At 41.9% G+C, this 18,279-nt stretch overlaps 1 protein-coding gene and 1 long non-coding RNA gene across 9 annotated transcripts in view; one reads left to right on the top strand and one right to left on the bottom strand.

The window, feature by feature from the left end:
- RBMS3 (RNA binding motif single stranded interacting protein 3) overlaps positions 1–18,279 on the top strand; it is a 1,053,558-nt gene that overhangs the window by 336,359 nt on the left and 698,920 nt on the right. The window lies entirely within an intron of this gene.
- LOC128329395 (uncharacterized) lies at positions 742–18,029 on the bottom strand. The gene is made up of 3 exons (XR_008309637.1): positions 17,838–18,029; positions 2,170–2,236; positions 742–2,024 (listed from the first exon to the last, which is right to left on the bottom strand). It is a non-coding gene; the product is annotated as an uncharacterized LOC128329395 (long non-coding RNA).

The raw sequence follows: 18,279 nt of genomic DNA, 5'->3' as shown, positions 1-18,279 counted from the left end.
AGAAGGATAGTTTCATACTGCAAGCACATTTTTGCTTCAGTGCAGAAACACTGGTAGCATATGACCAGGTCAAGCAAAATATGTTAGTAATAGATTTTCAGAAACTTTTCAAAATTGAATCTCCAACCTAGCAAATTTAGGCTGTCCAGTAGATAGTGGCTCTAGAAATATTAGAGGTGACATGCGGGTGAAAGCTTGCCTCGAAACCCTCTGTTCTCCATTAATCTTCAAAGTCCTAATATATATACTTGTAATAAAATACAAAAGCAAATCTCATCAGACAATTTTGTTTGGACTTTGTTCATTTACTGAAAAATGACCCAGCTGAAAGTCCAAACGAACAGCACAGTCTACAAAGAACTAATAAAATACATTGTGTATACACACATGGGCAAAGAGAGGAGTTGAATTTTCAGTATCACCATATGAAAAATTAAAACAGTTCTGGTTAAGTAATTCATTGTAGTGCAATAAGTGCATTTGACTCTCCTTTGAATTCAAGGCTTCAAGTGAGGTCATTGTGGAATGTTTTAGGATGGCAACAATGTAATCGGTGGGAGGGGGACCAGTACTGCCTTTATATAACTGAAAGCAAATCAAGGGCAGGGCAGGGGTAATGCGAATTGTCTCCCGTGCAAGCCCCACTGAAATGAATGGGAGCTGCACACAAACATGGTGGTATTTTTTTATTTTTATTTTTTTTAAAATAGTAACTTTATTAGAACAAAATTTACAGTGCAGAACAAAACTGATCCAAATACAAACAGCAAAACATCACACAACAAACCCCGATTCATCAATCCATCCACATGCTAATGAAGTCTGGGGTAAGAAAACAACCATAATTCTCCCAATTGGTATAAAGAATGAACTCTGACCAAATTACATAAAAAGAGTTATTTGTGATCTGGTTTGCATGGGACCGAATAATATAGGTTAACTTTTCTAAGATCACTGTATGCCATAAGTTCTTGTACCAAATATCCATCGACATGTTTTGATCTTTCCAGTGCTTGGCTATAGCTAACCTGACAGCGGTTACTATAAACACTACTTCTTCTTTTTTTTTGACACACCTGTATTGACCCCAGAAAATATATTTACTAATGCCAGCTGGGGGCATAATCCTATTTTCTGATTTGTTATCTTACTCATCTCTGTGAATACCTCTGTCCAAAAGTGTAAGACCCTGGGGCAGGGCCACCAAAGATGAAAATAGGTACCCTTCATCCCACAACCACTCCAGCAAAGTGAAGAACAATCTTTATGAATGTGTGCTAATTTTACTGGGGTCCAGGTACCATCAATGGAAAACTTTAAGAAAGTTCCCTTTAAGAAAGGGCCAAGGAGAAAGTAACGGGCTTGTATTTCCATGTACAAACATTCCTGGTCTTTGATTTCCTGTTGGAAGTAAGTCATTTCCCCAAGTCACTTTAAGGACTGCTAGTGAGATAAATGTGTGGTTTATGATCAGCTCATATAATTTTGAAACCACACCTTTGATGGAGGCCAGAGCTTCCAAAACCCGAACTTTGAATTTTGTTAATTGTCTATTGGTTTGTGCTGTTATTTCTGGGGATACACAGTGGTATGGTAGAATTTGTGCAGGTGTCCAGCAAACAGGCTTCCAGCAAATATCCTTCAGTGAAGGCAGAATGGAGCCAAAGAATAGGTTATATGGACTATTTCCACAAATTGTCATGGACAGTTAGTGACAGATTTTTATAAACATTGCTTGGAAGCTTAACAACAAACACACATCTTTACAGCATTACAACCCTGAGGTCTCTGGGGAGGAACAGTCAGTGCTTTAAATAGTTTGCAATAGAATCCAGTTGTGTATCCACAGTGATGCTTACTACACAGCCAACATTTTGATTCACCTGGGTCCTAGGAACTGGGTCTGAGGGCACATGGTACAGCCTCCTTGCTGAAATGAACCAACTCAGTTTGAAGCCACTTTGCTGAAGTAAAGTCTGAGTAGTTGCTTGGTGGGTGACCACTTGGGAATCTCATGGAGGTCGCTTTGAGTTCCATGGTGGAATATAAATGTAATAACATGAATAAATATGGGCCAATGGCTTGATCCCACACTACGAGTTTCCTCTTGTTTGTGCCATGACAGTAAGCATTCTGGGAATAGAATAGTTAACTTATTTAACTGTTTACCTGTTTGCAGCCCTCTTGTGTTGAGAGTACTATGTCAGTGCGAGTGTAACATTCAATTATTTGCGATCTATATAAACAAACAAACAAATTATTTATTTATTTATTTATTTAGCATATTTTTATACTTCCCAAAACTCACGTCTATGAGTTTACTCATAAACTCATGTTTATGCAATGTACATGTCAAAAAGCATTCTCAGGTCAATTTGACAAATCTCCCCACATCAAGGATAGCTTTACACATTTTTCTTCTATTTAATGAAACGTCATTAAAAATATTCATCTACTGTTTAATTTAATCTACTGTTCCTGAGCCTTTGTATATGTAGTATTCTTTTAAATAAATAAATAAATAAATAAACAAATAGAAAGATATGATACTCCAGCAGAGCATCCTGTCTGCTTTGTCTTGAGCATGTTTGTACCCAGACCCCACAAGGAGACGTGGAGACATTGTTATGACAGAACGGTCAATTCTTTATTGAGGGTTAGGTTACAGATGTATCAGCTGGGATTGGTTAGTCCCTTTGCAGTACGGTGCCTAGCAGGCCGGCCATGCCGTGGCCGCCCCCACCTAAAAGACTGTGGCGATAGAACCTTGGCTCCAGGCAGCTCCTCTGCTCTGTAGCAGAGGGGCCCTTCTTTGCTGACCTAAGGTCAGGTTTTAACTATCAGAACGACACCCCACCGACGCTGCACAGCCATACGGAGAGGATGTCGCCTGCAGAGAGGCAGGGGTCAAGCAGCATCCCTGATCTGCCAAGCCTCAAGGGATCAGCTCCCCCTCCTTGATATGCGTCTTACCTAAGGTGCCACACCCATTTAATTAGCTGTTCCCCACTGCACTGTACCTGCCGGCCACCGAGAGAGTTGCCCTATTTAATTCTCTAGCTAGCTACCCAGAAAAAACCCTGATATAGGCAGGCGAAAAAAGGTGCACACCAAAGAGCCAATCAGGTGTGCACCCAAAAAATTCCTGCCCGGCCCCAACTGGCGACCAGCCAACACCCAGTCTATATCTGAGGGATGGGAGGGAGGGGCTGCTGTTGCGAGGCGGACTGAGCCGGCGCAGGCGCGCTGCCGTCTTGCAGCTTCCGGCCCCGCCCACGGAAGTGGTCGGGGCCAATCAGAAGCAGCTCCCAGCCCCCGCGTGCTCCTGGGTAAAGGGGGCTGGGACAAACCGGCCACGCCGCGGAGATGGTAGCGAGCGGCTTCCTTGTACCCAGACCCCCGCAAGGAGACACGGAGACATTGTTATGGCAGAACGGTCCATTCTTTATTGAGGGTTAGGTTACAGATGTATCGGCTGGGGTTGGTTAGTCCCTTTGCAGTGCGGTGCCTAGCAGGCCAGCCACGACGGGGCCGCCCCCACCTAAATGTATATGAAGTATTCTTTTAAATAAATAAATAAACAAATGGAAAGATATGATACTCCAGCAGAGCATCCTGTCTGCTTTGTCTTTAGCATGTTTCCCTTTCTTGCATCATTAGAGTCACTTGGCTTCGTACTTTTCCAATGCAAGTGTTTAAAACACATGTAAAGAAGAAGCCAGAAAATGACTGAAGAGGGAAAGCATGTTGGCTGTAATAACAGCAAGTTGGCTATAACAAACTTAAGGTAACACATTGTTTGGCCATTAAGAACAGCCTTTTCAGGATTTGATGCACCAGAACCTGTACAAATTATTGTGTGGAAATTACAGTGCAAGAACAAAAAACTGGTTCACATCCAGTCTCTTGCTTTTCTTCTGTAAATAATACATGTGGGAGGTGCCAATCCAGGTCAGGACCATGACATGGGGATAGGGGGCTTTAACCCTTTGCCCTCACCATGGTACCTATCTGAACCACATCCATCCCTGTAGCTGCTATTTGTCAAGAGGGAAGCTTCCACTGGCAGCAATGGGTATATCCTTCTGAGACAAATCTAATCTGTGGGAGAGAAGGCAACCTGGATTGGGTTGCCTCCTTTAATGGTGGAGGGAAGGGTTAAAGGTTCATGCCCCCCCACCCTGCACCCCATGGTTCCAAATCTAGATTGTCCATCATGTGCTCTTTAGTGAAGAAAAATCAAACATCCCTAATTCCGAGCTTAGTATAATGCAAGCCTGCTCAATTTAGGCCCCCCAGCTGTTTTTGGACTACAGCTCCCATAGTCCCCAGCCATACTGGCCAATAGCCAGGGATTATGAGGTCAACATCTGCAGGAGGGCCGAAGTTGAACAGCCCTGGATGTGCAACCCTAAATTCTTCTGCAATCAAGTGTATTAGCATCAGGAAGTTTGTAATGTGAGAGTAATCATATGTGAGTAGAGGCGTATCTAGGGAAAATAGCGCCTAGGGCAAGCACTGGAATTGCGCCCCCTGTCCAAGCATCTGACACCCATCTTTCAGATAACTTTACCATAATATCAATTCAAAAATACAAATCAAGCTCATTAATCTTTTAATATTTCAAAAACTATTTAGCAGTGGATGTAGCCAGACCAAAATATTCTGGGAAACTACAAATTTCAGTATGCTGGGGCTCATGAAATACCCAAATACTTTGTGGAGATGTACTTGGAAAACTAAACAGAAGTGCCTGTCTAATTCTCTACTATGCACTGTAGCATCACTATGACATAAGTTTTAAAAATAAATGGAGAATTTGACTTATCCCAGATACTCTGAAAATAATTAAAGGATATGCAGAGTAAACTGTTTCCCTGCTTGGAATATATTCTAGTATTTCGGAAAGACAGTTAAAATGAGAGAAAGAGAGCAAGAAATTCCCAGTTGGCCTTAATACTAAGGATTTCACACTGATTCAAAGACAAACTCACAATTAACAGCCATATTATTAAGACATCACATTTAACTCACTTATCACAAGAAGCAAAGTAAGAGCAAATGAATAGAATCCTAGCTCATAAGCTTCAGCTCAGTATTCACAAACCCTGATTCTCTGTACATAGTGCCAAACTATATATGTGTACAGTGACTTATATTATATTAAAACATTTAAAAAAAAACTTTTACCTGTAGCCCCTTGAAGGGGCTTCCTAAAGGCCATGGGGGGGTGTCTGCAAAGGCTCCCCCTCCCCCTTCTGGCCTCTAGGGCCTCGCAGGGACCATTTGAGCATGTGTGGTGGCCATTTTTTAAAATAAAATTTGTTTTTTAAAAGGGGCCACTGAAAACAAAATGGCTGCCACTCATGCTCAAACACAGAGGCCATTTGAGCATGCGTGGTGGCCATTTTGTTTTCAGTGGCCATTTTGTTTTAATTTTTTAATTTTTAAAAATGGTGCCCCCTTCAAGTGGCACCCGGGGCACGTGCCCTGCCCGCCCTACTCTAGATACGCCCCTGTTTGTGAGCTGGAAGCAATTTTTCCCCCTCCCCAAGAAGTATTATCAGTATGATATAATTTCTCCCACTTATCTGAATGTTATGCTTTTAGGAAGAATGCATATTAGTGTATATTAGTTTGGCTGTATGATACACTTGAAAGCACCAGCAATTTTATTTTATTTTCACGCTTCTATCTCCTCCAAGGAGCCCATGGTTATATTTATCCTCACAACAGAGCAGCATACATGGTTATATTTATCCTCACAACAGCTCTGTGAGGTAGGTAAGACTGAGAAAGAAGTGACTGGCCCAGAGGATCATGGCTGAGTGGGGATTTGAGCTTGGGTCTTGTCAGTCCTAGTCCAACATTCTAATCACTACACTTCATAACCGTAACTGTTTTTGCAAACCATTTCTAGCAGTCAGTGTCCTTGATGGCTATGTACTATTAAGTTATTTTTCAAGCCTTGGCAAGATGTTACCCATAGCAAGAACAGGATTGTGTTAAACTGAAGTCATTCTAAAAGTGGTAAGATCGGTGACTCTACAGAAATATTACTCAGATGAAACTTGTGCCAAAGGAAAATTGATTGCTTTTAGCTTCTTGGGGAAGGATGCAAACTGCATTACATCTTTGCAACCCTTGGTGGCTAGCTTAAAGCTAGCAATATATTTCTCAGGAAACTTGTTAGTTCTCAAAATATAATGGATAAAAGTTAATAATAGTGGTGGGGGTGTTGAAGGTTACGGGTTGCTAAGCCAAAAAAATCAGTGAGTCAAAAGGCAAGAAGTCTGTTTCATCTAACCAATAGTGTCATTTATTGAGTCAGGGTGACCTAAAAAGAAGAAGAAGAAGAAGTAACGGGGCTGTGAACTTCAGGGAAAAGTCTTGTGTGACTCCTATAGCTTTGTGAAAATCAATGTGAGGTTTACATGAAAATTGATCTATATGAACATGAGATAAGAACACAAAGGATAAGATTGAAATTCCACCAAAATATAAACTGCTGTGGTTTTCAAATACTTGTCTGATGCAAACAGACCATTCAGATGATCTAGCACATGTACAGTGAACAGGCATACTTGGAGTGAAATCACTGTAGCAACCCAGCACATGACTTGTGCACATTTACCGGAGTATATCCCTGTATGCATGCAGTGTGTATGAGTGGTTAGGGACTTTTTATAGTACCCCTAACCATGCATACAGAATTTACATGCATGCATTTTGGATGTGCATAGGGACTGTAAGGCTGGTCTAGAACACGGCTGCTCAACTTTGGGTAACAGCATCCGCAGCCACAGTGGCCAATAGTCAAGGATTATGGGAGTTGCAGGAAGGCTGAAGTTGAGAAGTCCTGGTCTAGAGAATAGCAATAGCAATAGCACTTACATTTATATACCGCTCTATAGCCGGAGCTCCCTAAGCGGTTTACAATGATTTAGCATATTGCCCCCAACATTTCTGGGTACTCATTTTACCGACCTCGGAAGGATGGAAGGCTGAGTCAACCTTGAGCCCCTGGTCAGGATCGAACTTGTAACCTTCTGGTTACAGGGCGGCAGTTTTACCACTGCGCCACCAGGGGCTCCTTGAATGCATATATACAGTGAAAGCTTTAAGGTTGTTTCTGTGATTCTGCACCATGTGTTCACTGGACAGACACTGGACCATCTGAATGATGTTAATATTGCAAGACCAGTTTTTCAAAAGCTATGGAATCACAGAAATTAGTTGGAAGGAGCCACTGGAAATCTTCTAGTTAAAAACAGGAAACTGCTACTGCTAACTACTATAGCATCCCTGACAAATGGCCATCCAGGCTCTCTTTGAAAACCTCTAGAGAGCCTTTCAGATAAGGGCATTCAAACTGAAAAATTCTGACTAAGTAATAACTATCTTTGATGTTATATGAAATTCTATTGTTATGAAATAAATCCTTGGCTGACATGTTGCTCAGTGGAGTGTGGGCAGTCCTGAACCACCTGTGCTGCTGCGGGCCACAGTTTAACTTCACAATCACAGTTTTGTGACGCTGTAAGTGATGTCGTGGAAGTACAACTGCACAAGTTTCAATATTAGCACAAGAGCATGCTTGCACAATACCGCAGCTTTGTTTTACACGCTGGTAACTTCCAAGGCTCAAGAGTGTTGGGAAAGGAGCTCCAAGAAGCAGTGTCTGCCCACCCCTAATCTGAACTGCTTTTGGGAAGCACCTCCAGCTCAGCCCTAGTAGTTATTGAAGCTAACAGCAAATGTTGCAATAGACACTTCTTGTTCTTTAAAAAATAATAATGCCTCAGTAGCATCAGTACCATAACACTGTAATAAAGCCAGAATCGCTTTGAGCCTTTCCAGTATATTTTCTGTTAAGAATGAATGAATGTTTTTCCATTTCAGGCATACTGTAGATTTAAGTCAAATCTTCCATGTTATATTTTATCTAGTAGTCTTTTATGTTTTGTGATTTTAGAAGTTTGTCTCAGTGGGGATCCTGTAGAGAGTGTGGGTGGTTGGTGGGAGTCAGAAAGAAAAGGGAGGGAAAGGAGAAAAATGGAGTTGTTTTTGAATAAAGTCTTACTTAAACCAACTTAAGACTACTCCATTTTTATGAGGGAAGCAACTATAAAAAACACTTCCTTTTCCTTTGCTCCACAAAATTAATGTTTAGTCTCAATGATAATTAGTTTGCTATGTATTTAATATCAAGTCCAGAAACTTGAGTTGCATTGTTTGCATACAAAGTATTTGAAGTCCAAATAAAACACAAAACGTTCTCAGAATCAACATTCAGTAAAACTTCATTTTCATGTAGTCCTTAGGTCAATAATGCAATGTATTATTATTGTTATTTATTTTAAGTTATATTCCTGTATACATTGTTTCCGATCTAGGAATGCTCCAATATGAATCTATGAAGATATCAGGAAGCAAGGCTCAATATCAGCAAGCAGCCTCAATCTTTGGCAGCTGTGAAAAAGGCCAATTCCATGCTAGGGATCATTAGGAAGGGGATTGAAAATAAAATTGCTAATATTACAATGCCCTTATACAAAACTATGGTTTGGCCACACCTGGACTACTGCATACAGTTCTGGTCACCACATCTAAAGAAGGACATTGTAGAACTGGAAAAGGTACAGAAGAGGGCAACCAAGATGATCAGGGGCCTAGAGCAGGGTTTCTTAACCTTGGGCCCCCAGATGTTGTTGGACTACAATTCCCAGAATCCCCAGCCACAAAGACCATGTCTGGGGATTCTGGGAGTTGGAGTCCAACAACATCTGGGGGCCCAAGGTTAAGAAACCCTGGCCTAGAGCACCTTCCTTATGAGGCAAGGCTACAACACCTGGGGCTTTTTAGTTTAGAAAAAAGATGACTTCAGGGAGTCATGATAGAGATCTATACAATCATGCATGGTGTGGAGAAAGTTGATATAGAGAAATTTTTCTCACTCTCACATAACACTAGTACCTGGGGTCATCCCATGAATCTGATTGCCAGGCAATCTAGGACCAACAAATGGAAGTACCTTTTCACACAACATATAATCAACTTGTGGTATTCTCTGCCGCAAGATGTGGTGACAACCAACAACCTGGATGGCTTTAAGAGGGATTTGGATAACTTCATGGAGGAGAGGTCTATCAACAGCTACTAGTCTGAAGGCTATAGGCCACCTCCAGCCTCAGAGGCAGGGTGCCTCTGAATACCAGTTGCAGGGGAGTAACAGCAGGAGAGAGGACATGCACTTGATCAGGCATGATTTAGATAAACAATATAGCTGGAGATATTTCACCTTCAGAAATTTCCAGAATATCTTAGATGTGCAAAAAATAAGGATTAGTTCTGAAGAACTGTTTCAAGGAGAGAGAGAAAATATGAAATACTGGTAATGCAGAAAGCCAATATAGTCTAGGGATTAGAGTGTTGGAATATGACTGGGGAGATGTGAGTTCAAATCTGCACTCAGCCATAAAATTCACTGGGTGACTCTGGGCCAGTCACCTATCTCTCATCCTAACCTACTCATAGGGTTGTTGTTAGGGCAAACATAACAATGTACACTGTTCTGGGCTCCTTGGAGTGGGGCATACAAATAAATATTGCTAATCAAAAGCAAGATGAAAAGTCATCCAGTTTTTTAAAACTCTGAAAAGCAAGGTCTATACTGATTCTATAAAGCATGTATGTGGGATGCATATACTTGAGTAGACAAACTGGCCAAAGCATAATTGTTCCTTCCTTTTAAAATAAAATTCCATTATGTTGAACTGTATTACAAAAAACTTAATCTAAGGCTTTATTTATGCTGTACAAAAGGCTTTATTTAATGCTGGGGTAGTCTGGGGTTGTTGTTTTTTTGTCTTTATTGTCCTTCAGTGAAGTGTGCCAATGTGTGGTTTGTATTAAAGGTGCTGCTAAGATCTTGGAGGAATTCATGACGAGCTAGGAAATCAGGGAGGATCCCTAGGGGCCGGTCTGTTCAGAGGTTCTGGCCATACAGCTGGATCTGCCTTCCTTGTGGAGGAGTCTAACAGAGGAGGAAGAGAATGCAGTGAAGATGCTGTAAAATTATCAAGAATTCCATTGACTATACATTAGCCTGAGAGAAAAGATTTCGAGACTGAAATCTTGAGCTTCATGTCTGAGCAGGGAGATGACCTGTCCCTAACTTCATTTTTCAATAAACAGAGATGGCGGAATCCATGTTGGGATACTAAAGTAGATGGTTGTACTCAGCTTAAATGCAAGTAAGATGTATTTCCACAAATGTTTCCTCTTCCAAATTCCTACAAGCATAAAGCTTTTCATATTTTAATAACCAAAGTACATGTGTCTGATTGTATGTATGTATGTATGTATGTATGTATGTATGTATGTATGTATTTAATGCATTTCTATACCGCCCGAAACGCAAGTTCTCTGGGCGGTTTACAAAACAATAAAAACAGCCAATAAAAGATTAAAACATTTCAACAATTAAAACTAAAAAGTTAAAACTATTAAAACACAATTACAACAGTATCTAATTAAAAGCCTGGATGAACAAATGTGTCTTGACTGCCCTTTTAAAAGTTGTAAGACATGGGGAGTCTCTTATTTCAGCAGGAAGTGTGTTCCAAAGAATCGGGGGAGCAATGGAGGCCTGTCCCTCTGTAGCCACCAGACGAGCCAATGGCAACTGCAGACGAACCTCTCCAGATGATCTCAATGGGCGGTGTAGTTCATAGTGAAGAAGACGTTCTCTTAAATACCCAGGGCCCAAGCTGTTTAGGGTTTTATAGGTTATAACCAAACCCTTGTACTCTGCCTGGAAACGTACTGGCAGCAAGTATAGATCTTTTAAGATAGGAGTGATATGGTCTCTCCAAGATGACCCAGAGACCAATCTAGCTGCCGCATTCTGGACTAACTACAGTTTCCGGACTACGTACAAAGGCAGCCCCACATAGAGTGCATTGCAGTAGTCAAGTCTGGAGGTGACCAGCAGATGTACTACTGTTCTGAGGTCATTTATCTCAAGAAATAAAGCCGAAGCTGATAAAAGGCACCCCTGGCCACTGCCTCAACCTGGGACACCAGGGAGAGTTTTGTGTCCAGAAGTACCCCCAGACTGCGTACCTGTTCCTTCTGGGAAAGTGTGACCCCATTCAGAACAGGCTGATCAAAATCATCTTCCAAGTTCTGATTCCGCACAATGAGTACCTCCGTCTTATCTGGATTCAGGCTCAGCTTGTTACCTGTCATCCAGCCCATCACTGCCTCCAAGCAGGCATTTAGGGAGTTTATGCCTTCTCCTGATGACGTTGACATGGAGAAATAGATTTGGATTTCATCAGCATACTGATAACACCCTGCACCAAATCTCCTGATGATCTCTCCCAGTGATTTCACGTAGATGTTAAACAACATCGGAGACAATATGGAGCCCTGAGGGACACGATACCGAAGTTCAGTTTTTGAAGAACAACAGTCCCCAAGATACACCATCTGGAACCTGTCCGAGAGATAGGAGTGGAACCACCGCAAAGCAGTGCCTCCCACACCTAACCCCCTCAGACGCTCCAGATGGAAACTATAGTTGATAGTGTCAAAAGCCGCCGAGTGTTCTAAAACAGTGTTTCTCAAACTTTTTGGAGTCAAGGACCGCTAAATTCTTCGTGCAGAGTTTCAAGGACCGCTACATTCTTCATGCGCAGTTTCCCGGACCAGCAGTTAGTAAAGGGGTTTCAAGTCTGTCTATCTATCTCTCTATCAGACTTCTATACTGCCCCAAACATGCATCTCTGGGCAGTTTAGAATGAAAATAATATAAGCATTAAAATAATTAAATTTGGAATCTTTTGCAAACATGGAATATTAGGGGTTCTTAACCTTGGGTCTCTCAGTTAAACTCCCATAACCCCCAACAACAATGGCATTTGGCCATTATGGCTGGGGATTATGGGAGTAGAAGTCCACCAATGTCTGGGTACCCAAGGTTGAGAACCCCTGAATCTAAAAGCCTGGGTAAACAAATTTGTCTCCAGTATGTCTTCAGTATGTGCGGGGTGGGGGTGGAGGTGCTTCTGATTACTCAGTGGAGAGGGTATGTTGGGCCATTAGAAAAATTCAAAAGCTACATGGGGCCAATGAAAACAACATACAAGCAAGCCCCACTGATGCAAGAGGGAAACAGCGTTCCCTCTCAAGGCGCCTTGACCACAACAGGCAGCTGGGTTTCAATCAACCAACCTTTGGCTGCAAATAATGAGCATGCAAGAACCAGCAGCCCTTCAAGTGGCGCCCACTGCCATACTTTTTCCTCCATGCCCCCGCACCGCATACAGTTTGAAGCTGTAAAGATAGGGAATAAGATAGCTGTAGGAAGATCTCAGCAGCACATGAAGGCAAGGCACAAGAAGGGTCCCATGCCTCCGTGATACTCTTCCTCTTCCATGCCATGTGCAAAATTGAGGAAGTGAGTGCCTTGATTTCAGTTGGGGGGGGGGTTGACTCCCAGTCAGGGACCGGCACTCAAGCCTTCGGGGACCGGCAGCGGTCCAGGGACCGGTGGTTGAGAAACACTGTTCTAAAAGAACCAACAGAGTCACACTTCCTCTGTCAATTCCCAATTGGAGATCATCCATCAGGCTGACCAAGGCAGTCTCCACCCCACCCCATAGTTTTTTGTAGGAAAAACTACGGACTTAAAAGTACTCACTTCAGTCGACGTAATGAGAAGTCCTGTAATTGTGTGTGTGTAAGAAAAACATTATAGCCATAGAGATTTGAAGCTGCCTGAGTCAGCTGTGATCTCATGATGAATTTTGTTGTGGGGGAAAGACTGTACGTACTTGGAAATAAATCCCATTGAACTCAGGGGACTGACGTTTGAATAATCATGCATTGACAATTGGATCTTAAGGGTAGTATTCCTATGGAAGGAAAAAGGTGTTAGTAATCAGCCCTGCCCTCAAATGTGATACATTTGAGAGGAAGGACTGAAAGTAAGGGAATAAAACAAGATGCATCAATTAAGAGCCAGAAAGGCATTTTAGAATGTTAGATTCTAAATGTTAGAACGTGTTAGGATTTCCTATTACTTGTATGCCAAGAAGTGTAAAAATTGCTATACCCTGGCTTGTTTGGTTTAGATGGAATTGAATTATTTGATCCATGAGTACACTGCACTGCAGTGCATTTTGTACTGCACCTGCTGCCTGGTTGTAGCACACTATAATCTGGATTCCACCAATTGATCTGTGGGCGGATTGATCATTCTGTTTTGGGGTTGCCTTCCAGCTCTATGACTGTATGAAAAAGGAATTGGTGTTATAGGTTATTACTTCCTTTTGCAGTACTTAGAGTGGCAACAATGTGCCATTTCATGGCAGGAGCATATTACAGGGACCATTTCTAAATATAATGCCAGATTTCTGCCACAAAGTGAATTATAATTAATTGCCTTTCTCATGCAAACTTCCATTGTGGTACATTTTCTTCTCACATTCCTCGATAAAAAAAATCCTAGAAGCCCCAGCTGTCAAAAGAGCTGAACCTGATGACTTTCACCTGAGCTGCTGGCAGAGATCATGTAACAAGTTTCTCTTAACATATGGCTCCCAGAAAACCTCACTGACTCCTACCATTTATTTAAAAAATTATACTCCTGATCTATACATATGTCAGGATTTTTGTTTTTTAAAGCCTGACAATATATTCTGACATTTCATGCTCATTGATTAACATATACTGGTATCCACTTGCCAACTGTAAATTAGAAAATGTCCAATTTGTTTTCTGATGTATGAAAATAATGGCATTGCCTCCTTTTTTCCATTGCATTTTCTTTCATTCATTTGCTAGATTCCTGAGAAGTTATCCAATTAGTACTGTGAAATTACTTTAATCACTATAAAGGGGAAGAAGGAATTGGAGGAAGTGTTTGGCAGACTGTATTAGATGTACATCTTCTAATACTGGTGGCTGATCCTAAACAGATGTAACAGATGTGTTGAGATATTTAGGTGTGATGATGTTGCAAAAGGTTAGCTTAACATGTACTGTAATGTGATATTGCACTCGTACAGCTGTGGTCTCTTCAACCTTAACAGTTATATGCATTTCTGTAAAATCTTAGGAATGTACCATGAGTCCAAATGTTTGCGTACATGTTAAATAAAACGCAAACGACTAAAAACTGCATTTTGTGCTGCTGTTGTGCTGTTTACACTATTTGCATCACTAAGACTGATATCTCTCACTGTACTTCTTAACTATTTCAGAAGTCGTTCCGTTTGGTATTGGATTAGTCAAAAGAGTAATACCTCCTTTCAGAACTGCTTGTAATTGTTACAAATTGCCTTTTAGAACAGTTCCTAAAGCTCTTTTTGCTGCTTAGTGTTCTCTGTTTAAAGCTGTCTTAGTATTCCTCTGAGGGACGATTCAGATGTTTCATTGCTCATGAGGATTCCAGATGTGAGAGCCTCTTGCACTTTGGAATCCTTGTTAGCAGTGTGACATCTTATTATTTATTTTTAATTACTTCTATTTTTATCCTGCTTCCCAGTCAAAACATGACCCCTCCAACTGGCTTACAATAAAGTGTACCATGAAAATACAATAAAATATAATGACCAGGATCCAAAGGACAACATTACTAGTTCTACATGCCTAAAGGGAATTTTTGCTTGTTTTTTCCTCAAAGAGCAGTCCTTATTGCAACATGGCAAGTTGCTTGTGAAATTAAGATTTTCAAAAGCAGTTTGTGATATGACACAGGGGATTGCTGTTCATAAAGGGAAGAAGACAAAACTCCCACTAGGTATATCTTATTTATTAATTTAAATATTGGGGAGAGCTACTGCCAGTCAGTGTAGACAATAGGGATATGCAAACTGGCTCAATCTTGAGCCGGTTCAAGCTCAAGCTGGTTCGAGGTCGAGCCGAACCCCCTGGGCTGGTTCAGACCCGGTTCGCAGTGCCAGGTGCCATTAAATTGTGTAAAAAAAAGTTTAACTTACCACTTCTGAGGGCTTCAACAGCCTCAGGGGATGGTGCTGTGGCTGCTGGGGTGGGGGTTCTGGCAGCTCCCCCCGCTAGTCCCTCCCCCTGCTAGTCCCTCCTCCTGAGTCTCCCTGGGCCATTTTTGGCCCTGTTTACACATCTGGTGGCCACTTTGGGGCAGCCACACAAGTGGCCATTTACATGACCCTGGTCATGGCCCATTCATACATATGGCCTGCACACATGTGCGGTGGCCCAAAAAATGGCTGCTGCACATGCAAACAGGACCAGAATGGCCATGAAATGGGCCTAACCAACCTGAGGAAGGGGGAGGTCAGCAGAGAAGGGGGAGCTGCCAGAGCACCCCCCTCGCCCGTGGCTGCAGCAACATACCCTGAGGCTGCCAAAGCCCTTGGCGGCATAAGTTGACTTTTTTTTTTTTAACACAATTTAATGGCACCCAACACCCCCAAACCAGGCCTGAATGGGTTTGAATTCAAACCAATCCAGGGGCCCCATTTGTGGGGGCAAAACTGAATATGTCCAGTTCAAATCTAGTTTGGATCTAAACCAAACTAGTTTTGTGCACATCCCTAGTAGACAATACTGAGTGAAGTGACTCAATGCTCTGCCACAGAATAAGGCAGTTTAATATGTTCAGGTCAGACAGAGTTATTTAACCAACCACAATTTTACAAGTCAGATATATTTGTTCAATATCAGTGTTCCTTTGGGGAAGAGGCATAGCTCAGTGGTAGTACATGTGCTCAGCTTGCAGATGTTTCTGTGTTCAATCCTGGCATCTCCAGAGAGGGCTGGGAAAGACTCCCATCTGAAACCCTGGGAAGATGCTGTCAGTCAGTGTCAGAGGTGCAGTTGGGTAATTTGGACCCTGGACCTAATCAGCTTACGCCCCCCCCCGCAAAATAAGCATTCTGTGTCTGTGTGTGTGTGTGTGTGTGTGTGTGTACACACACACACACACACATTTCATCACAAACCCACAGGTATGGGCTAGAGTGCATTGGGGGTGGGTGGGACTACACCCCGCCCCCCAGGATGCATATGCAAATGATTTGTTCCCTTTCCTCTCCACCCTTAAGGTGGTGACATGGCTGAGTAGGAAGGCAGATGAAAATTTTGAAACCTGATAGCTGATGGTGATAAGATGACCTTGACCTTGTTTTCCCAGGTCAAACAAGGCCAGGGGTCAGCTTCATGATTAGGGCTGTGTCTTCTGAGGCATCCTCTAGCACCCCATAATGGGGTCACACTCATCTAAAAATGTAACATTGAAGTCATCTATGAAGTGGCAATGCAGAAGTTTGGCCAAAAGAGTAGTCATAGTTGATAAGCTCATCACTGTGAGAGATGTTCAGTGGGTCATTTGAACCCACTCAATTATAGCTCTGATTACAATAGCAAATAAAGGAACAAGGAGAGTGTGGAGAGGGCTTTCCTGCTGATGCCTTCTTTTAGTAAATGGGGAGATGTATATCGCAAAACCAGTTTCAAAGTAATAAGCTGACATAGGACAAAAAATGTCACAAAATGGTGAGGCATTTGCTGTATTTCAGTGCCATAGTTGAGAATCATTCAGCCTCTTAAAAAGTCTAGGAAAACTTAGTTAGGAAAATTATTAATTCATTTTGAAAGTTCACCAAATGGAGCTTACATGGAAATTGGTGTCACTCATCTCTCTTGTGATGTTATGGACACTATCCAAGAGACAACAAGTCCAACCATATTCTGTGCTGAAATGGTAATCAAAAAGCTGGAGACCTAAACTGCATTTCAGCCATGCAGCCTTGGAGAAAGACAACCACATCTCACCAAGTTGCTGACCAAGTTCCCAGAAGGGAAAATAATATCACAGTTCTGAGGGAAAATACTTCTATGATATGAAAATATATCTTTCAATATTGAGGGACTCTGAATATTATGATATGCACATGTGTATTTTTTTAGGACATGCATTTTTCTTTGGTGAACAGTTGATCCCTTAAGACCCGTTAAATAGGGGAAAACATTTAAGAAGATTGCTGATGGGAATGGGAAACAAAACCAGGAGCGATACAGTACAAAGTAGTGAATGAAATATTTATACGTTCCACTGTAGCTGAGCTTTTGTTCTAGTGGGAGAAACCCTGTTGAGATGGGTCTTCCCCTTTGTTCTGAATCTATTTTTCCAATTGCTCTGACACAGCTGTTGGTTTCACAATCACTCTGACATTGATGAGATTAGAAAGGAGAGGCCTGCCTGCTCAGCATGATCAATGACAAACACAAAGTTTGTATGTATTCTAAGCATGTAGCCCAAGTGAAAGAGATTCCTTTACACTGTGCTTCAATATGCGCAAACTGGTTCTTTGAACGTTAAGTGGTACGAGGCTGGCAGGACTGTCATGCTGTAAGAGCAAGTTAGTGTTCGATAGAACTCATGTTTATAATTCATAGGTGGCGGCAGGAGAGGATGTGGTTCAAGTATTTAGCTGATGGACATTAACTTACACAACCAGATCCTAGCCTAGGTGCAAATCAGGATTTTGTCATATTGAAAAATAAAACTGCCTAGTAGATATCGTTAAAACCATGAAAATTGTGTTAGGTAGATGACCTAATGGTGCAGTAGGAAAGTAACTTGCCTAGGGAGCAAGAGGTTGCTGGTTCAGATTCCCGCTGGTACACCTATATTGGGCAGCAGCGAAATAGTAAGATGCATAATCTCATACTGCACAGGAGATGACAATGATAAACTCCTCCTGTATTCCACCAAAGACAACCACAGGGCTCTCTGGGTGCCAGGAGTCAACAACAACTTGACAGCACAACTTTACTTTTACCATTCGATGACAGAGAAATCTCCAGTTCATTTAATGAGCAGAGGCCACACCATCCATCAGATTCAAGCTTTATTGTCATGACATGCCAGGTGCCTGTACACCTAGCAGCCTCGGCAAGAGCACTTTTTATTATTACAGTTCTTAATTCAAACATAGGCCCACCAATCAAGGCCTACCGCTCAATGGTCTGAACCAATCATAACACAACAAAGTATCAGTATTATGCAAAACATAGGACTGTAGAGTCCCCCCAATCAGGAGCTTACAACACAACTAGTTACCCAATTACAGTAAAGGTCAAACACCAGAGTATGCAGATCTAGAGGATTGAGAGAATGCACCAATCATTATTTGCCAGCAGTTCTTAATACACCAATCTGTATGCCGCTTCAATTCCCTCCAAACAGCATACTGATACAATATGTTACCATAGCAACCCTTG

Source organism: Hemicordylus capensis, chromosome 6 (genome assembly GCF_027244095.1).
Source record: "Hemicordylus capensis ecotype Gifberg chromosome 6, rHemCap1.1.pri, whole genome shotgun sequence".
Classification (NCBI taxonomy): domain Eukaryota; kingdom Metazoa; phylum Chordata; class Lepidosauria; order Squamata; family Cordylidae; genus Hemicordylus; species Hemicordylus capensis.
This window is presented reverse-complemented; position numbering and strand designations above follow the sequence as displayed.